We start from the raw sequence: 18,415 nt of genomic DNA, 5'->3' as shown, positions 1-18,415 counted from the left end.
ACTTAAGCCATCCTGGGAGGGACCCTACCAGGTTCTCTTGTCTTCCTTTTCTGCAGTTCGTGTTGCTGAGCGCCCCTCATGGATCCACCACTCCCAGGTGAAGCCAGCCGTTTTTGATGCTTCACCTCCTTATTGTACTCCCCCATTGGTTTCTGCAGACTCTCAGGATTCTGAGCCACCTGCTGTCCCAGATTTATGGCTGTGTCGATCTTCTACCGGATGGGCCTCGGTCCTGTGAAATTTTGTCTGGTGGCTTATTTGTGTGTCTTGCTGCTGGCTAATTTTGGTGTGTGCCTTTGGGAAGGACAGACTGCTTGATGTTGTTGCCCTCAGCGTCCCTCCTGAGGCTTTGGGTTACCCTTTAGCTGCAGCGTTTGGCCTTTGGGTTCTGTTCCTTCTTTGCTTTGGTGTGATGTGCTTTTCAGCTCCTCACGGCCTGCCTCCGATGCACTTCATCTACCCGGATGCTTCTGCAAGCCCTGCCCATACCACTGTCCAAGGCCGAGGTCACGGACATGCAATGCCATCTGGATGCTGCATTTCGCTGAGGAGTGGGATTGTTGTGTGTGTAAAGCTATGCCTGGATTTCTCTATCTTGTCCTATGCTTTAGGCGCCGGCTTTGCAGAAGACCTTTGTTATCCTGAGGAGGGTTATATGTGATCCTCCTGGAGGCCATGGGCCTCGGAAGGATCAAAGGGGGGATTGTTGTCCACAGCGGACTTGACATGACTGTGCAAACAGAGAACGACATAAATATTACATGCTGTATGTATAACGACTCTATAATGCTACCTTCTCCTTCTCCCCGAGATATCTTTGCCTTAATACGTGAATGTAGCAAGAATAACAGTAACAGCACTGTTATCCAATACCAGGGCTCTAACTTTGTAAACTGTGCCACCGCATTGTTTTATTTTAACACCACCACCATAACTAATAGGACTTAGTGGGTAGAGTACATTAGGGTATTGACCAATATTACTCCCATTTCACAAGAATTAATTATCGTTCGAGTACGTGGAAGTTGTCAGAATGTGACATTTAACACCCAGAAAAACGTGCTACATTTTAACATAACTTTTCCATCCTGGAAACCTTGTTACAGGCAGAGGAGATCGTGGTTTGATACTCTTCTTGGAGGGGCAGGAACAGGTTTGGGTATAAGTCACCCGTCGTCAGGGGACGGGTTCGTTCAGTGATCGGCGAGGCGAGAGAGAGAGAGAGACACCGGGGACGGAAAGCCTAAGTTTTATATAAAATTTATTCCGCGAGGTGACTTGTATTTATGTAATTGTTTAGGCGCAATGGATTGAACTTCCCTTTCGGGAGGAATATAATCAATTAGCAATATTAGAGCTTCCCTACACGGGAAGAACACAATCATACGTTAATCGCGCGTGAGTGAGGCAGGTAGCTCTCACCCATGTGCACTTCCCACTCGGGAAGCATGCACTTACTTTCCCACATGGGTAAATTCATTACATTACCCGCGCACGTGGTGGGCGACTAGCTCTCAGAATGTGCTCTCCCTACATGGGAGGAATCCACTCATGATTCCCATCAGCAGCGGGGTACCTGGGTCCCACCCACGAGACACTCACCCGTCCCGCGGCCCTTGCCTCAGTCTGTTGGTTCTGGTTGTAGAGCGGGCATCTGGCCTTTGGGGCAGGGAGAGACACGTGGGCTGCTGCTGCTGCTGCTGCTGCAGCGGCTGCTCCTGCTGCTGCGTGTCCTGGTGTTCTGACCCCGAAGGTCAGAGGCGACAGGTATTTATTGCCTGTGCCCCTAGTCCATTCCAGCTTCCGGCCTCAGTCTATCCAATCTCTGCCCTTCCCCTCCTCCATGCCTAATTTGATTGGCACGGGGCGAGGGACACCTTCTGTATTCCCAGCTTGGGCTGTCAATCTAGAAGATTTGGTCATAGGGGCGGTATCCCACCCTCACTTTCGAGTTCCGCCTGCTGGCTCAGGTGGGTCACGAGACAGCTTTTGACCTTGAGATGGCCGGTACCCAAGGGTCACCCCGGGACAGTATAGTAAGTTCAGTAGACCTTGAGACCCTGGTCAACAGACTGCGCAGTGCTGGCCACCATGTCTTTCAGGCTCTCACAATAAATGCTCAATGGTTACCCACAAAGATCCTGCCCCACCAACGTACCTTAAACTTCCAAGGACTATTTCTACAGTGTTTAATGCTGCAACGTTAGCTTCTTTCAACATAGACACTGATTTTTCTAAGCTATTTAATTGGACAATGTGTTCATTATAGAATATCTATAGCTAGGTACAAAAAGAACGGGTTCAAAGAACGTTATCGGCTGGAACCCCTTACATTTGGAGACAAATTCTTTCTCGTTACATTCCTCGAGATAACTGGATATCCAATAGAATTGTAACGCAATGTTCCTAGGATATTTGTACAGGAACAATTAGTCACTTTAAGGTTAGCTCTGCTATGATCGTGTGTAACTATCATGTCATTCCTTTTGTCTTGTCTTCGTATTTCGTTTTGCCCCAATTGAATCGTGAATATATAGACCAACGTAACAATCCTCGAAGGGATGGTATGCAGAATGGCCACACGACAGATGGAACCCTGTTTGCAAAACCATTTTTCTAATTTATGTACCTTAACTCTCTACTGATTTGGAATCTGTCGGGAAGGCTTCTCCTTTCTCCGGTTGCCTACGAAATATTAGTTTTCTTCACTGGCAGGGTGATGATTTTTACTTTGCCCCTGTACAGGTGAATGATGTCCTACGAAATATTAGTTTTCTTCACTGGCAGGGTGATGATTTTTACTTTGCCCCTGTACAGGTGAATGATGTAAACCTCACTTGGATAGTTTTCTTCACGGGCAGGGTGATGATTTTTACTTTGCCCCTGTAAAGGTGAATGATGTAAACCTCACTTGGATCCCGAAATCCCTCCCGTTACCCAATACCTATGTATCTATCGAACCCCTAGTAGCCATCCTGATTACGTCACAGTTACTACGTCAATTGCTTATTAAAAATCAAAGAGCTCTTAATGAACATCGCATACAAACTCATATAGTTGCTGGAAAACTGATAGACACATCTCATGTAATAGTAACAGACACAAATCATCATTGGTATGATTTCTTCTTTAACTCAGCGACTGCGCAGAAGTGTTTTAATGCTCTGGCTAACCCTTTCCTAATATTTGCCTGCATTTTAATTATTTTATGTTTATGCAATTGTTATGTTTTGTAGGATAAAACTGTTGTATACTAACTTTACTCCCAAGTTATTAACGGCCTATACTGTTAATATGCCTGATTCTGAGGCCGAATGATGGCTAAATTTATTAACTCTTGCACATTAAGTATAGGCTTCGATTTAACAACGGCTAGACCGACCTGTCTGCTGGGCGACCTCGACCGGGCTTGACAGATAACCAATTGCAAAACAAAGGGGAAGAAAAACAACTTATCTCTGTACTCTGGAAACGGGCCGTTTTCCACAATACAGAAGCATCTTGAATAAACACATCTTCCCAGGGTGACCTGGCCAGTCGCCCGGGGCATTGTGCAATTAGCAAAATGCCTTCTTTGTTTGCAAAGTGTTTATTAAGGCTCGTACTGTGGAGCTAACTCGGAATCTCACCCAAGGAGAGGACGCTCTGCCTGGGATCTTCCCATTCGGGACCCTGAAAGCTGAATCCGGGATTCCCCAGCATGAAACTTCAGGAGTTGGTGTTCCCCCGAACTGGTGATGCAACCCCTTTTTTTGTATTTGTTTTAACCCCTTTTTTGTATTCGTTTTCTTCTTTCGTATTCCCTTCCTTCTATTAAAATTGTCCTTCTTTTAAAATTGTAACGATACATCTATCTTGCTATGTGTCCGCGCTTCTTTCTCTGAAAAAAAGGGAACTTGTAGTCGCGGGTCTGAACCTTATTCGTTGGTTAACTGAATAAATATTTCGTTAATCAAACACCATCCAAACCCTGTTTACTCCTATCTTTCCCATCGCCGTAGGCAGCACTACTATTTTTCCAGCCCCCCAAGCCCATAACCTTAGTATCATCCTTGACTCATCTGTCTCATTAAACCCTCACATTCAGTGTCACCAAATCTTGTTGTCACAATAAGTTTGCTAAATTCTGCCCATTCCTCTCCATCACAACTGCTACCACACTAATCCAAGGACTTGCCTTCTCCTGCCTTGATTGCTGTATCAGCTTCCTTGCCGACCTCCCTATCTCCTATTTCTCCACACTCAAATCCATATTTCACTCAGCTGCCCAGATTATTTTTAAAAGGAAACTGAAGCACAGAAAAGTGAAGTGACTTGCTAAAGTCACCCAGAGGACAAGTGGTGGAGCTGGGATTAGATTCCAGGGCCTCTGACTCCCAGGACTGTGTTCTTTCTTTTCCCCTAGGTCACACTTCTTCCTTGGTGCCAAGGTACCATGATCTAACTGGTAGTTGCTTTGACAAAACTTGTGTTCTTCTCTTTCCACATCAACTCACTCTTAATTAAGATTACAGTTGAACCTCGTGGAAGCAATCAATGGTATTTATTGAGTACTTACTTGTACAGAACACTGTACTTAGCTCTTGGGAGAGTACAATATAGCAGAGAAGCTCTGCACACAGTAAGTGCTCAATAATTATGATTGTTTGATTAACGTGAAAGGCAGCATTGTCTAGTGGATGGAGCATGGGGATGGGAATCAGAAGGACATGGGTTTTAGTCCTAGCTGCACCATTTGGAGATTAATGGTGATTAAGGCTGAACCCCGATTTGGAACAGGGACTGTGTCCAACCTGATTAAATTGTATCTACCCCAGTGCTTAGTGAAGTGCCTGGCACATAGTAAGCACTTAACAAATACCATTAAGGAAAAAGAACAGAGTTGATAGACAAGTTTCCTACTCACAAGGCCCTAGAGGGTACTTTGGTCAGAAACCTTACTCCACAAGTGAAACTTTACCCCAGAAGTCAGACTACGTCCTCAGTCCAGTTGATCAATCAATGAATCAATCAATTGTATTTATTGAGTGTTTACTGTCTTCAGAGCACTGTACTAAGCACATGGAGAGTACAGCACAACAGAGTTGGTAGACATGTCCCCTAACAAACAATGATCTTACAGTCTAAAGGACAGTTGAGTCAAATTTCCCTTCACCATTCATTGGAATATACATTTCAGTGTTCAATATTTCTCCCTCTCTCATTGGTCCACCTGGACAGTGGATCTTATCTGCATCAAAAAGAATCCTCACACCATCAGTTTTAATACACTCAAGCACCTGAACCCCTCTACCTCTCCTCGCTGCTCTCATTCTACAACTCAGCACGCACACTTCACTCCTCTTGTGTCAACTCATTATGTCTCGATCTCATCTACTTCACTTCTGACCCCTCCCCTTGTCCTGCCTCTGACTTAGAAATCCCTCCCTTTTCATATCCGACAGACAATTACTCCGTCTCATATTCAAAGCCTTTATGAGTCACATTCCTGAACATACCTCTGCCACTTGATTGCTGTGTGACCTCGGGCAAGTCACGTAATTTATCTTTGCCTCAGTTTCTTCAACTGTAAAATGGGGAAAGAGTACTTAGATTGTGAGACAAACGTGGTAAAGGGACTGTGTCTGACTTGATTACCGTGAATCTACCCCAGCCACTTCGCACAGTTCTTGACACATAGGAGGTGCATAACAAATATCGTTAAAAAATGAAAAAAGAGGAAAAGGAAGTCGAAGAAGATAAATACTGGGAAGCCGCAAGGACTAGTGTAAAGAGTAGAAGCCTGAGAGTCAGAGGACCTGGATTCTAATCCCAACTCTGCCACTTGTCTACTGTGTAATCTTGAGCAAGTTACTTAACTTCTCTCTGCCTCGGTTACCACATCTGGAAAATGGATATGCAATACCTGTTCTCCTTTGGACTTACACTGTGAGACCCATGTGGGACAGGTACTGTGTCCAACCTGATTATCTTGCATGTACTCCAGGGCTTAGAACAGTGTTTGACACATAAGTCACATGACACATAAGCAATAAAAATCGTAACTATTAATGAGGAGGATGAAGACGGGGAGTATGGATTTATTTGCCTTGTCTTCTGCAAGGAAATGGGAGAGATTCCTATTTTGATTTTCCCCAGTCACGGTTCTCCTGTGAACCTCCCTCTCTGGCCTGCTGCCCTCCTGTATCTCCCATTCGGACTCACAGCGTCAGCCCTTGGCTTCAGTGTTCATGTTGGTTCACATTTCTAGCTTCTTTCGAGCCTGGAAACCCCTGGTGAGGAGGAAGAGGATTTCCAGACCTCTTGGTTCCCATTCATCTTAGCTCACCAACAGCAAAAGAATCAACAGCTGCTTCTAACTCCCCATTATTAGAAGCAGCCAGGATTCCCTGGGGGAAGGAGCTCTTTGAGCGATGGGACTGGGACCTCATTACTGGCAAGTCACCAGAGAGCTTTGCAGGTGAATTTCTCTTTAGGACCCCCAAGCCCTGTCCCAGTGGCTCTGCTGGGAAATGGAACAGTCACCAGAATGTCAGTTCGCTTTCAGTTAAGCCCTGCCTTTGATGTCACGTGTTTTGTTTATGGTATTTGCTAAGGGCTTACTATGTGCCCGGCACTGTTCTAAGTGCTGGGGTAGATATACGTTAATCAGGTTGGACACAGTCCCTGTCCCATATGGGGCACACAGTCCTAATCTCCATTTTACAGATGAGGTAACTGAGGCCCAGAAAAGTGAAGTGACTTGTTGAAGGTCATTCAGAAGAAAGCCAGAATGAGAAGCCAGGTCCTTCTGACTTCCAAACCCATGCTCTATCCACTAGGCCACGCTGCTGTGGTTCTGGGGGAAAGAACATGTCCCTGAGAATTGGCAGACCCTGAACTAATAATAACAATAATGGTGGCATTTGTTAAGTGCTTATTCTGTGCCAGATACAGAACTAAGAACAGGGGAAGAAACAAGCAAATTGGGGTGGACACAGTCCCTGTCCCACAATGGGGGTTACATTCTTAATCCCAATTTTACAGATGAGGTAACTGTGGCATAGAGAAGTGAAGTGACTTGCCCAGTGTCATGCAGCAGACAAGTGATGGAGCTGGGATTAGAACCTAGGTCCTACTGTATCCAGGCCAGGGCTGTATACACTAGGCCAGTGAAAGCTCTAGTTCGGCCTGCTGGCACTGGGCCACCCCCGGGGGAAATTTCTGACCAAAGAATCAGCGTTGCATGGGGTGGGTGCATCCAGTAGAAATCCCTCAAAATAGATGGCTAATGTGGACAGCAAAGATGTCTCTGAAGGTCTGGAGTTTTGTCCTAGCTTCACTACTCTCTGCTGTGATCTTGGGCATGTCATTTAACTTCCCTGTGCCTCAGATTGCTCCTCTGTAAAATGGGGAGTAAATACCTTTCCACCTAATTTTTATTTAATAATAATAATAAAAGTGATGGTATTTGTTTAGCGCTTACCTTGGGCAAGCCACTTAATTCCTAAGGGAGAGGGAGAACATGTTGTTTTTTTTCTATCTCCCCATTCTAGACTGTGAGCCCACTGTTCGGTAGGGATCGTCTCTATATGTTGCCAACTTGTACTTACAGTGCTCTGCACACAGGAAGCGCTCAATAAATACGATTGAATGAATGAATGAATGTGTGCCAAGAACTGTTCTAAGCGCTGGGGAGATACAAGGCAATTAGGTTATCCCATGTGGGACTTACAGTCATAATCCCCATTTTACAGTTGAAGTAACTGACGCACAGAGAAGTTAAGTAACTTGCCCAAAATCACACAGCTGGCAAATGGCAGAGCTGGGATTAGAACCCATGACCTCTGACTCCCAAGCCCGTGCTCTTTCCACAGAGCCATGCTGCTTCTCAATTCAATTCAATTCAACTGCTTCTGATTTCAATGTTCATCACACCCTTTAGACTGTAAACTCATGGTAGGCAGGGAACATGTTCACCAACTTGATTATACTGTTATATTGTATGCTCCCAGGCCTTTAGTACAGTGCTCTGCATACAGTAAGCATTCAATAAATAAGACTGATTAGGTTAAAAAGTAAGGTGGCCTACTGGAAAGAGCATGGAACCGGGAGTCAAAGAACGTCATGAGTTCTAATCCAGGCTTAGCCACTTGTCTACTTCGTACCCTTTAGCAAGTCACTTCATTTCTTTGTGCCTCAGCTACCTTATCTGTAAAATGGAGATTGAGACTGTGATCCCCACATGGGACAGAGATTCTTGCTTGCATCTACTCCGGCTCTTAGTACAGTGCCTGCACATAGTAAGTGCTTAATAAATACTATTATTATTGTTATTATTATTATTATTATTATTATTATTATTATTATTACTATCCTGGGTTCTGATCCTGGCTCCTCCATTTGCCTGCTGTGTTACCTTGAGCAAGTCATTTCACTTGTCTGTGCCTCAGTTGCCTATCTGCAAATTGGGGATTAAATGTAAATGTGAGCCCTAGGTGGGACAGGGACTGTGTCTAACCTGATTAACCTTTATCTACCCCAACACTTAGTACAGGGCCTGGCACAGAATAAGTACTTAACAATTATCATTTGGAAAAAAAAAGTGAGGACTGTCTACTAGAGGGCTTTTTCAAATTCATTCATTCATTCATTCATTCATTCATTCAATCTTATTGATTGAGTGATTACTGTATGCAGAGCACTTTATTAAACACGTGGGAGAGTACTATACAACAATGAATAGACACATTCCGTGCCCACAAATATGTTTACAGTCTAATGTGGGGGAGACAGACATAAAATAAATAAATAAATTACATATATGTACATGCATGCTGTGGGGCTGGGTGAGTGGATCAACAAAGAGATCATGTCAGGGTGACAGACGGGAGTGGGAGAAGAGGAAAGAGTGGTACAGTCTGGTAAGGCCTCTTGGAGGAGAGGTGGCTTCAGTAAGCCTTTGAATGTGGAAAGAGTAATTGTCAGATTTGAGGAGGGAGAGCTTTCCAGGCTACAGGCAGAATGTGGGTGATGGGCAAGCGGTGAGATAGAGGAGATCAAGGTACAGTGAGAATGTTGACTTTAGAGGAGCGAAGTGTATTGTAGTAGGAAAGTAGCAAGGTGAGGTAGGAGGTGACACGGTGACTGAGTGTTTTAAAGCCAATGGTGAGGAGTTTTTATTTGGTGCAGAGGTGGATGGGCAACCACTGGAGTTTTTTGAGGAGTGGGGAAATATGTCCTGCATGTGTCTGTAGAAAAATGATCCAGGCAGCAGAGTGATTTACGGACCGGAGTGGGGAGAGACAGGAGGCTGGGAGGTCAGCGAGGAGGCTTGATGCAGTAATCCGAGAGGGATAGGATGAGTGATTGTATTAACGTGGTAAGAGTTTGGATGGAGAGGAAAAGGTGGATTTTAGCAATTTTGTGAAGGTGGGGCCTACAGGATTTAGGGATGGATTGAATATGTGGGATGAATGAGAGAGCAGAGTCAAGGAGAATGCCAATGTTGTGGGCTTGTGAGGTAGGAAGGATGATGATGCCATCTACAGTGATGGGAAAGTCAGGGAGTGAGATGATAATGGGAAGACATTCAAGTAGAGATGTCTTGAAGGCAGGATGAAATAGAATACTGCAGACAGGGAGACAGATCAGGGATGGAAAGGTAGATTTATAAACCATCCTCATAGAGGTGGTATTTGAAGCTATTGGGAGCGAATGAGTTCTCCAGGGGAGTAGGTGTAGATGGAGAACAGAAGGGGGATCCAGAAATAAACCTTGCGGGACCCCCATAGGTAGGGGGTGGGAGGCTGAGGAGAAGCCTGCAAAGGAGACTGAAAATGAGCAACCAGGGAGATGAGGAGAACCAGAAGAGGACCGTGTCAGTGAAGCCAAGTTTTGATAATGTTTCCAGGAGAAGGGGGTGGTCGACAGTGCCAAAGGCAGCCGAGAAGTTGAGGAGAATTAGGATTTATTCATTCGTTCAATCGTATTAATTGAGCGCTTACTGTGTGCAGAGCACTGTACTAAGCGCTTGGGAAGCACAAGTCAGAAACATATAGATAGGGTTCCTACCCAACAGTGGGCTCACAGTCTAGAAGGGGGAGACAGACAACCAAACAGTACTTGTAGACAGATGTCAAAATCAACAGAACAAACAGAATTAAAGCAATATGAACATCATTAACAAAATAAATAGAATAGTAAATATGTACAAGTAAAATAAATGGAGTAATAAATCTGTACAAATATATACAAGTGCTTTGGGTAGGGGAAGGATTAGGATGGATTAGAGGCTGTTGGACATGGCAAGAAAAAGATTATTGTTGACCTTTGAGAGGGCAGTTTCTGTGGAGTGAAGGGGACAGAAGTATTCCGTGGAGTGGACTGAGGAGAGAATTAGAGGAGAGGAATTTGAGACAATCGGTTCAGACAACTTGCTCTTGGAGCTTGGAGAGCAGTGGTAGGCGGGCGATGGGGCTATAATTGGAGGGAGCCATGGAGTCAAGGAAGGGTTTTTTTAGGATAGGGGAGACTTGGACATATTTGAAAGCAGTAGGAGCAAAGCCATTAGAAAGCAAACAGTTGAAGATGGCTGTTAGGGAGGGAGGAAGGGAGAGGACATGAGTTTTAATAAGGTGCAAAGAAATGGGGTCAGATGCACAGGTGGAGGTGGTGGATTTGAGAGAAGGCAGGAAATTTCCTCTAGCGATACTGCTGGAAAAGATGGGAGAGCTGAAGAGGGGGTAAGAGGGTGGAGGGACTGAGGAAGGACAGAGGAGATTTTTAGGGAGATCACACCTGATATTGGTAATTTTTTTATTAAAGTAGTGGCCAGGTCTTTGGGGGCAAGGGGTCGGGGAGACTGTGGGCCAGGGGGGCAGAGGACGGAGTTAAGTGTTTGGAATAACTGGAAAGGGTGATGGGCATGGGTGTCAATAAGGGTGGAGAAGAGGGCAGTGTTAAAGCACTCAAGCATTGCTTTACTTCTATTTATTCTGATGACACCTTTCCACATGTTTTGTTTTGTTATCTGTCTCCCCCTTCTAGACTGTGAGCCCGTTGTTGGGTAGGGACCATATCTATAGGCTGCCAACTTGTACTTCCCAAGCGCTTAGTACAGTGCTCTGCACATAGTAAGCGCTCAATAAATACGATTGAATGAATGAATTGAATGAATGAATAAACTCGAAGTGGACGAAATCGGCCCGATTTTTAGTTTTCCAACTACAGCGCTCTGCTCCTCGTTCGCAAGAGCAAAGGAGGCAGACAGCGCCGGTGACCCAGGGCTGCAGATTAGTGGTACGAGATCAATGAAGGGCTAGGGGCCAAGCTAATTGGGAAGAGTGGGCAGGATGAGACTTGTCCTTCCAAAGATCATTAGTGCTGGAATTAGAGTGAATAAAAATCCGAGAGAGAAGGGAGGTCATGAGAGTAAAGGCCACACAATTGATTTGTCATTTATGGGCATTATCAGAATGGAAAGAGGAGGGGCTCTAGTGCATGAATATGGTGGGGAATATGCATTGGGAATCATCATCATCATCAATCGCATTTATTGAGCGCTTACTATGTGCAGAGCACTGTACTAAGCGCTTGGGAAGTACAAATTGGCAACATATAAAGACAGTCCCTCCCCAACAGTGGGCTCACAGTCTAAACGGGGGAGATAGAGAACAAAACCAAACATACTAACAAAATAAAATAAATAGAATAGATATGTACAAGTAAAATAAATAAATTCATAAATAAATAGGGTAATAAATATGTGCAAACATATATACATATATACAGGTGCTGTGGGGAAGGGAAGGAGGTAAGATGGGGAGGATGGAGAGGGGGACGAGGGGGAGAGAAAGGAAGGGGCTCAGTCTGGGAAGGTCTCCTGAACGAAGTGAGCTCTCAGCAGGGCCTTGAAGGGAGGAAGAGAGCTAGCTTGGTGGATGGGCAGAGGGAGGGCATTCCAGGCCCGGGGGATGACGTGGGCCGGGAATCGATGGCGGGACAGGCGAGAACGAGGTACGGTGAGGGAATCTATTCAGCCAGTAAAAACTGGGGTGAAGAGACTGAAAGACAACAGAATGGCCTTTGCTGGGGATCTCCCTGCGGATTGTAAGCTCCTTGTGGGAAGGAATAGTGTCTACCAATCAATCAATCAATTGCAATTTTTTAGTGCTACTGTGTGCAGAGCACCGTATTAAGTGCTTGGGAGAGGACAATATCAGAGGGTTGGCACATATGCTCCCTGCCCACAATGAGCTTACAATATACAGGGGGAGACAGGCATTAATATAAATAAATAAATTACAGATATAGAAATAAGTGTTGTGGGTCTGAGGGTTGGGTGAGAAGAGGGAACAAATCTAAGTGCAACTCCGTTGTAATCTTCCAAGCGCTTAGTATAGTTTTCTGCACATAATAAGCACTCAATAAATACCATTGATCGATTGACTGAAACTCATTAGTTTTGAGGTTGTCGTAATTCATGCAAAGAGGAGGGGCCTGCTCTTCTCAGAGATTAATTTCCCCGTTTAGGACCCTCCCCAAGGCGGCCTTTATGTCCCTGTTCCTCAGGCTGTAGATGAGGGGATTCAAGGCGGGGGGCACCACCGTGTAAAACACGGATACCAACTGATCCAGGGCCGAGGGGCCTCCGAGGGAGGTGTTAAACAAGGGAAGGAACCAGTAGCGAAAAAAAGCAGAGGTAATGTTGAGGTGGGGCAGGCAGGTGGAGAAGGTTTTGGACCATCCCTCTGCAGACTGGAGAAGATGTGCACGTAAGAGACTACGATGGAAACAAAGCAGAACAAAGTCAAACAGAAACTAGTGGCTACAGACAGCTCGAGGGTTGCATGTTCTTACGAACAAGAGATCTTCAGCAAGGAGGGGACATCACAGAAGAGCTGTTAGATCTCATGGGACCCACAGATGGGCAATGATAATGCACCAGCTGAGAGGGATGCTCTAAGGAGGCATTTGCTGAGCCAGGAAGTGGCCGCCATTTTCCCACGGGTCCTTCGGACCATGATGACCTTGTAGTGCAAGGGGCGGCAGGTGGTGGTGTAATATTCATAGGACATCGGCATGAGGATGAACAGCCGGCATGAGGATGAACAGCTCTGAAGTGGAAAAGAACAATTAAGGAAGCAGATGGAGCGGCAGGTGGTCAGAGAGACCAGGTTGGACTTGGGGACAGTGACGGAGATGAGGCAGAAGTCGAGGATAGACAGGTGCCTGAGGAAGACGTACACGGGGGTGTGGAGGTGCTGGTCAAGGGCGGTGATGGTGACAATGAGGAGATTCCCCATTAGGGCCACCAGATAGAGCAGGAGGAACAGCACGGCGTAGACCAGTTGCAGCTCCCGGACCTCTGAGAACCCCAGGAGGAGGAATTCTGTCACTGTGGTGCCGTTGACCATGATCTGCCAATGTTAACCTGAGATAGAGAAGGGAATAATCTTGATCAGAACATCTGACAAGATGGGACGTCTGAGAACCATCGACTCTACCTCACTCACATATCTGGACTACCCACTAATAATAACGGTGGTACTTTCTAAGTACTTACTATGTGCTGAGCAATGTATTGAGCGCTGGGTTACATAAAAGATGATCAGGTCCCAAATGGGGCTCACAGTCTAAGTAGTAGAGAATACATATTGAATTTCCATTTTTGCAGATGAGAGAACTGAGATACAGAGAAGTGACTTGTCCAAGGTCACTCAGAATGTAAATGGCAGAGCTGGGATTGGGACCCGGATCCCCTGACTCTCAGTCCCATGTTTCCTATGGAAAAATCACAAACTCGACGGTTCGCTCCCTCTTTGAGATATTTACCAGAGTAGCTGTTTTACAACTTCCCTTACCTCATCATCATTATCATCATTAATACCATATATTGGGCAAACACTTCGTTTAGAACATTCTACTAAGCTCTTGGAAGAGTGCAGAACATTTTAAGATATGGTCCCTGACCTTGAAGTCTAGCAGAGAAGACAAATGTCTAAATCAACTACACACAGGGGGTGTAATAGGGTATATAAGATATGAATGTTTCACAGGACCTGTGGCAAGTCCTTAGGTGGAGTGGAAGGGCTGAGGTTGCAGGCGTTGATACAAGATGGGAAGATTAGAGATTAATTGGGGAAGGACTCCTGGAGGCATAGGAATCAATACATCAATCAGTAGTATTTATTTTTACTTTTATTTTTTATGGTATTTGTTAAACACTTACTATGTGCTAGGCACTGTGCAATTCTCTGGGGTAGATACAAGATAATCAGATTGGAACCAATGGAATATGAAATAGGGTTTCATATGGGGCTCACAATCTTAATCCCCATTTTACAGGTGAGGCAAATGAGGATCAGAGAATTTAAATGATTTACCCAAGGTCACATTCATTCATTCATTCATTCATTCCATCGCATTTATTGAGCGCTTACTGTGTGCAGAGCACTGTACTAAGCGCTTGGGAAGTACAAGTTGGCAACATATAGAGACTGTCCCTACCCAACAGTGGGCTCACAGTCTAGAAGGGGGAGACAGAGAACAAAACAAAACATATTAACAAAATAAAATAAATAGAATAAATATGTACAAATAAAATAAATAAATAGAGTAATAAATACATACAAACATATATACAGATACTGTGGGGAGGGGAAGGAGGTAAGGCGGGGTGGATGGAAAGGGCGTAGCGGGGGAGAGGAAGTAGGAGGCTTACTCTGGGAAGGCCTCCTGGAGGAAGTGAGCTCTCAGTAGGGCCTTGAAGGGAGGAAGAGAGCTAGCTTGGCGGATGTGTGGAGGAAGGGCATTCCAGGCCAGGGGGATGACGTGGGGGCCAGGGGGATGATGTGGGAGACATAGCAGACAAGTGGTGGAGCTGGGCATAGAACCTAGATCCCCTTACTCCCAGGACCATGCTCGTTCCACTAGGCCATAATGATTCCAAACAAGATAATCAGGTCCCATATGGGGCTCACATTTTAAGTAGGATGGAGTACAGGCATTGAATCCCCAATTTGCCAGTGAGGGAACTGAGGCAAAGAGGAAGTGAAGTGACTTGCCCAAGGTCACAGAGCAGGTTAGTGGCAGAGCCAGGAGTCAAATGTCTAAATCAGTCAATCAGTCAATCATATTTACTGATCACTTACTGTGTACAGAGCACTGTTCTAAGCACCTGGGAAAGTACAGTATAACAATGTAACAGGCACATTACCTGCCCACAATGAGTTTATGGTCTAGAGGTGGGGAATAGGTGAATGCTCGGGGTGAGGGGTGGGAATAGAATCCAGTTCCTCTGACTCCCAAGACCGTGCTCTTTCCATTAATCCGCATTAGTTATTGAGCACTTATTTTGTGCAGAACAAACTACTAAGCACTTGGTAGTATTAACTAAGGTGAGGTGGGAGAACAGGGTGGATAGGTAAGAGGGAAAGGAATGATTAAGTGGCTTTAAATCAAAGGTCAGGAATTTTTGCTGGATTCGTAGGTGTGTGACTCACCATTTAAGGAAGAGGGGGGAAAGTGTGCAGACAGACGCTATAAAAAGATGATCTGGGCAGCGGAAATTTGCAATAACTGGGGAGATTGAACAATTTCAGAATAAGTAGGAAACTGATATAGTATTCTAGCTGGGGTATGGCTAGTGTCCTGACCTGGTTGGTGGTCATTTGGATGGAGAGTAAGGGGTGGAGCTAGGAAATATTGGAGAGGAAAAACCTACTGGATATGTCAATGGCTGGGATGCAGGAGTTGAAGAGGAGGGAGAAATCAAATATAATGTCAAGGCTGCAGTCTTTTGAGACAGGAAGGAAGGGTTGTTATCAATTGGGTTGGGAAAACTAGGTGGAGGAGGTCATTTGGGAGGGAAGATGAGGAGTTTGGTTTCTTCTTTTTTAGTGGTATTTGTTAAACCCTTACTAAGTGCCCGGCACTGTACTAAGCACTGGGGTAGACACAAGCTAATTATATTGGACACAGTTCATGTCCCATATAGGGCTCAGTCTTAATCTCCATTTTACATGTGAGGGAACAGAAGCACAGAGAAGTGAAGTGACTTGAGATGGGGACTGTGTCCAACCTGATAAAGGTGAATCTACTCTAGTGCTTAGAACAGTGCTTGACGTATAGTAAGTGCTTAACAAAATCCATTTTTTTAAAGTAGGATTTGAGGAAGGCTCTGAAGGCAGGGAGAACAGATATATGTGGGGAAGGCGTTCTAGGCAGGTTAAATAGGAAGCAGAAGCAGTGGAAAGAGCACGGGCCTGGCAGTCAGAGGACCTGGGTTCTAATCCTGACTCCATTTGCTAAATTTGTGACGTTGAACAATTTACTCAATTTTTCTGTGCCTCCACTTTCTCACATATACAATGGGGATTCAATACCCATTCTCCCTCCTACTTAGACTGTGAGCCCCTCGTGGGACAGGGACTATGTCCAACCTAGATTTCCTGTATTGATCACAGTGCCTGGCACATGGTGTGCACTTACATACCACAATGATTATTATTGCTTGGTTTCCCCTTCCAGATATAGGGTTAAGTCCTCTGCTCCCCAAACTGATACCATTGTCCCTATAAAGAGAGGGAACTGTTGTGCACTCAGAAGGTGCAGAATAAATATCATTGCAGTAGAAATAATGCTGTTATTATTGATCCATCCTGGATTTTCCACCCAGGTAGTCTAAGGGTTTGTCACTCTCATTTCACACTCCAGAACAACACACCCCTCCCCCGGGCACTCTGCCTATCTGCCACTTTCCCCCTAACCCTGAATTGATTTTTGTTACTCTTTTTCCTTTCCTTTGTCCTCCCTCTCTGATCAGGAATTTCCTCCCCCATACTACTACTACTAATAATACTAGTTAAGCTCTTTCTATGTGCCAAGCACTGTTCGAAGCTCTGGGGTAGATACAAGTTAACCAGGTTCGACACAGTCCCTGTCCCCCAGGAGGCTCACACTCTTAATCTCCAGTTTTTACAAATGAAGTAACTGAGGCACTGAGAAGTGCAGTCACTTGCCCAAGGTCACACAGCAGACAAGTAGTGGAGCCAGGATTAGAACCCATGATCTTCTAACTCCCAGGCCAGTGCTCTATCCACTGCACCGTGCTGCTTCTCCTGCAAATACAAAGCCTTATGTAAGGACACATCTTCTCCAAAAAGCCTAGCCTGATTAAGTTCTCTTTCACCTGATTTACTCTCCCTTCTGAGTCACCCTTGCACTTGCATTTGCACCCTGTATTCACCCCACCTTCAGCCCCAGAAGAATTATGTTCATAACCATAATTTATTTATTTATATTAATGTCTGCCTCCTTCTATGGAGTGTAGGTTCCTTGTGGGAAAGGAATGTGTCTGTTTACCGTAATATTGTACTCTCCCCTGTGTGGCACATTGCTCTCTCCAGTATAGTAAAGTGATCTGCATATAATATGTGCTCAATAAATACGATGGACTGGCTGACTGACTCTCCCAAGAGCTTAATACAGTGCTCTGCACACAATAAGGTATTGATAAATACCATTGATGGATGGATTGACCAATCATCTAGACTGAAAGCTCATCTTTAGCCACCCTATTTCCATATCTGACTGTTTCCTGCTTCACGGACTCCGTCCTCTCCTGGTTCTCCTCTTATCTTTCTGGTCGTACGTTATCAATCTCCTTCGTTGGCTCCTCCTCCCCGTCCTATCCTCAAGGGTTTGTTCTTGGTCCCCCTCTGTTCTCCATCAATACTCACTCCCCTGGTGAACTCATTCGCTCACATGGCTTCAGCTATCATCTCTACGCAGATGACACCCAAATCTACTTCTCCTCCCCTGTTCTCTCTCCCTCCCTCCAGGTTCGTATCTCCTCCTGTCGTCTGGGCATCTCCACCTGGATGTCCGCAAGCCACCTAAAACTCAACATGTCCAAGACTGAGCTCCTTATCTTCCCTCCTAAATCCTGTCCTCTCCCTGGCTTTCCCATCAAGGCAAACGGCACTACCATCCTTGCCATCAAACAAGAATGTAACCTTGTGTAATCCTTGATTCCGCTCTCTCATTCATTCATTCAATCGTATTTATTGAGCGCTTACTGTGTGCAGAGTACAGTACTAAGCGCTTGGGAAGTACAAGTTGGCAAAATATAGAGACGGTCCCTACCCAACAGGGGGCTCACAGTCTATAAGGGGAAGACAGGCAACAAAACAAAACAAAACATGTGAACGGGTGTCATCAGAATAAATATAAGTAAGGCTAAATGCACATCATTAACAAAATAAAATGAATAGAATAGTAAATATGTACAAGTAAAATAAATAGAGTAATAAATCTGTACAAATATATATACAGGTGCTGGGCAGAGGGGAAGGAGGCAGGGAGGGGGGATGGGGAGGGGGAGAGGAAGGAGGGACTCAGTCTGGGAAGGCGTCCTAGAGGAGATGAGCTC

The sequence above is a fragment of the Tachyglossus aculeatus genome, assembly GCF_015852505.1.
Source record: "Tachyglossus aculeatus isolate mTacAcu1 chromosome 12 unlocalized genomic scaffold, mTacAcu1.pri SUPER_6_unloc_2, whole genome shotgun sequence".
NCBI lineage: Eukaryota > Metazoa > Chordata > Mammalia > Monotremata > Tachyglossidae > Tachyglossus > Tachyglossus aculeatus.
The sequence above is the reverse complement of the archived record's forward strand: the minus strand, read 5'-3'. Positions refer to the sequence as shown.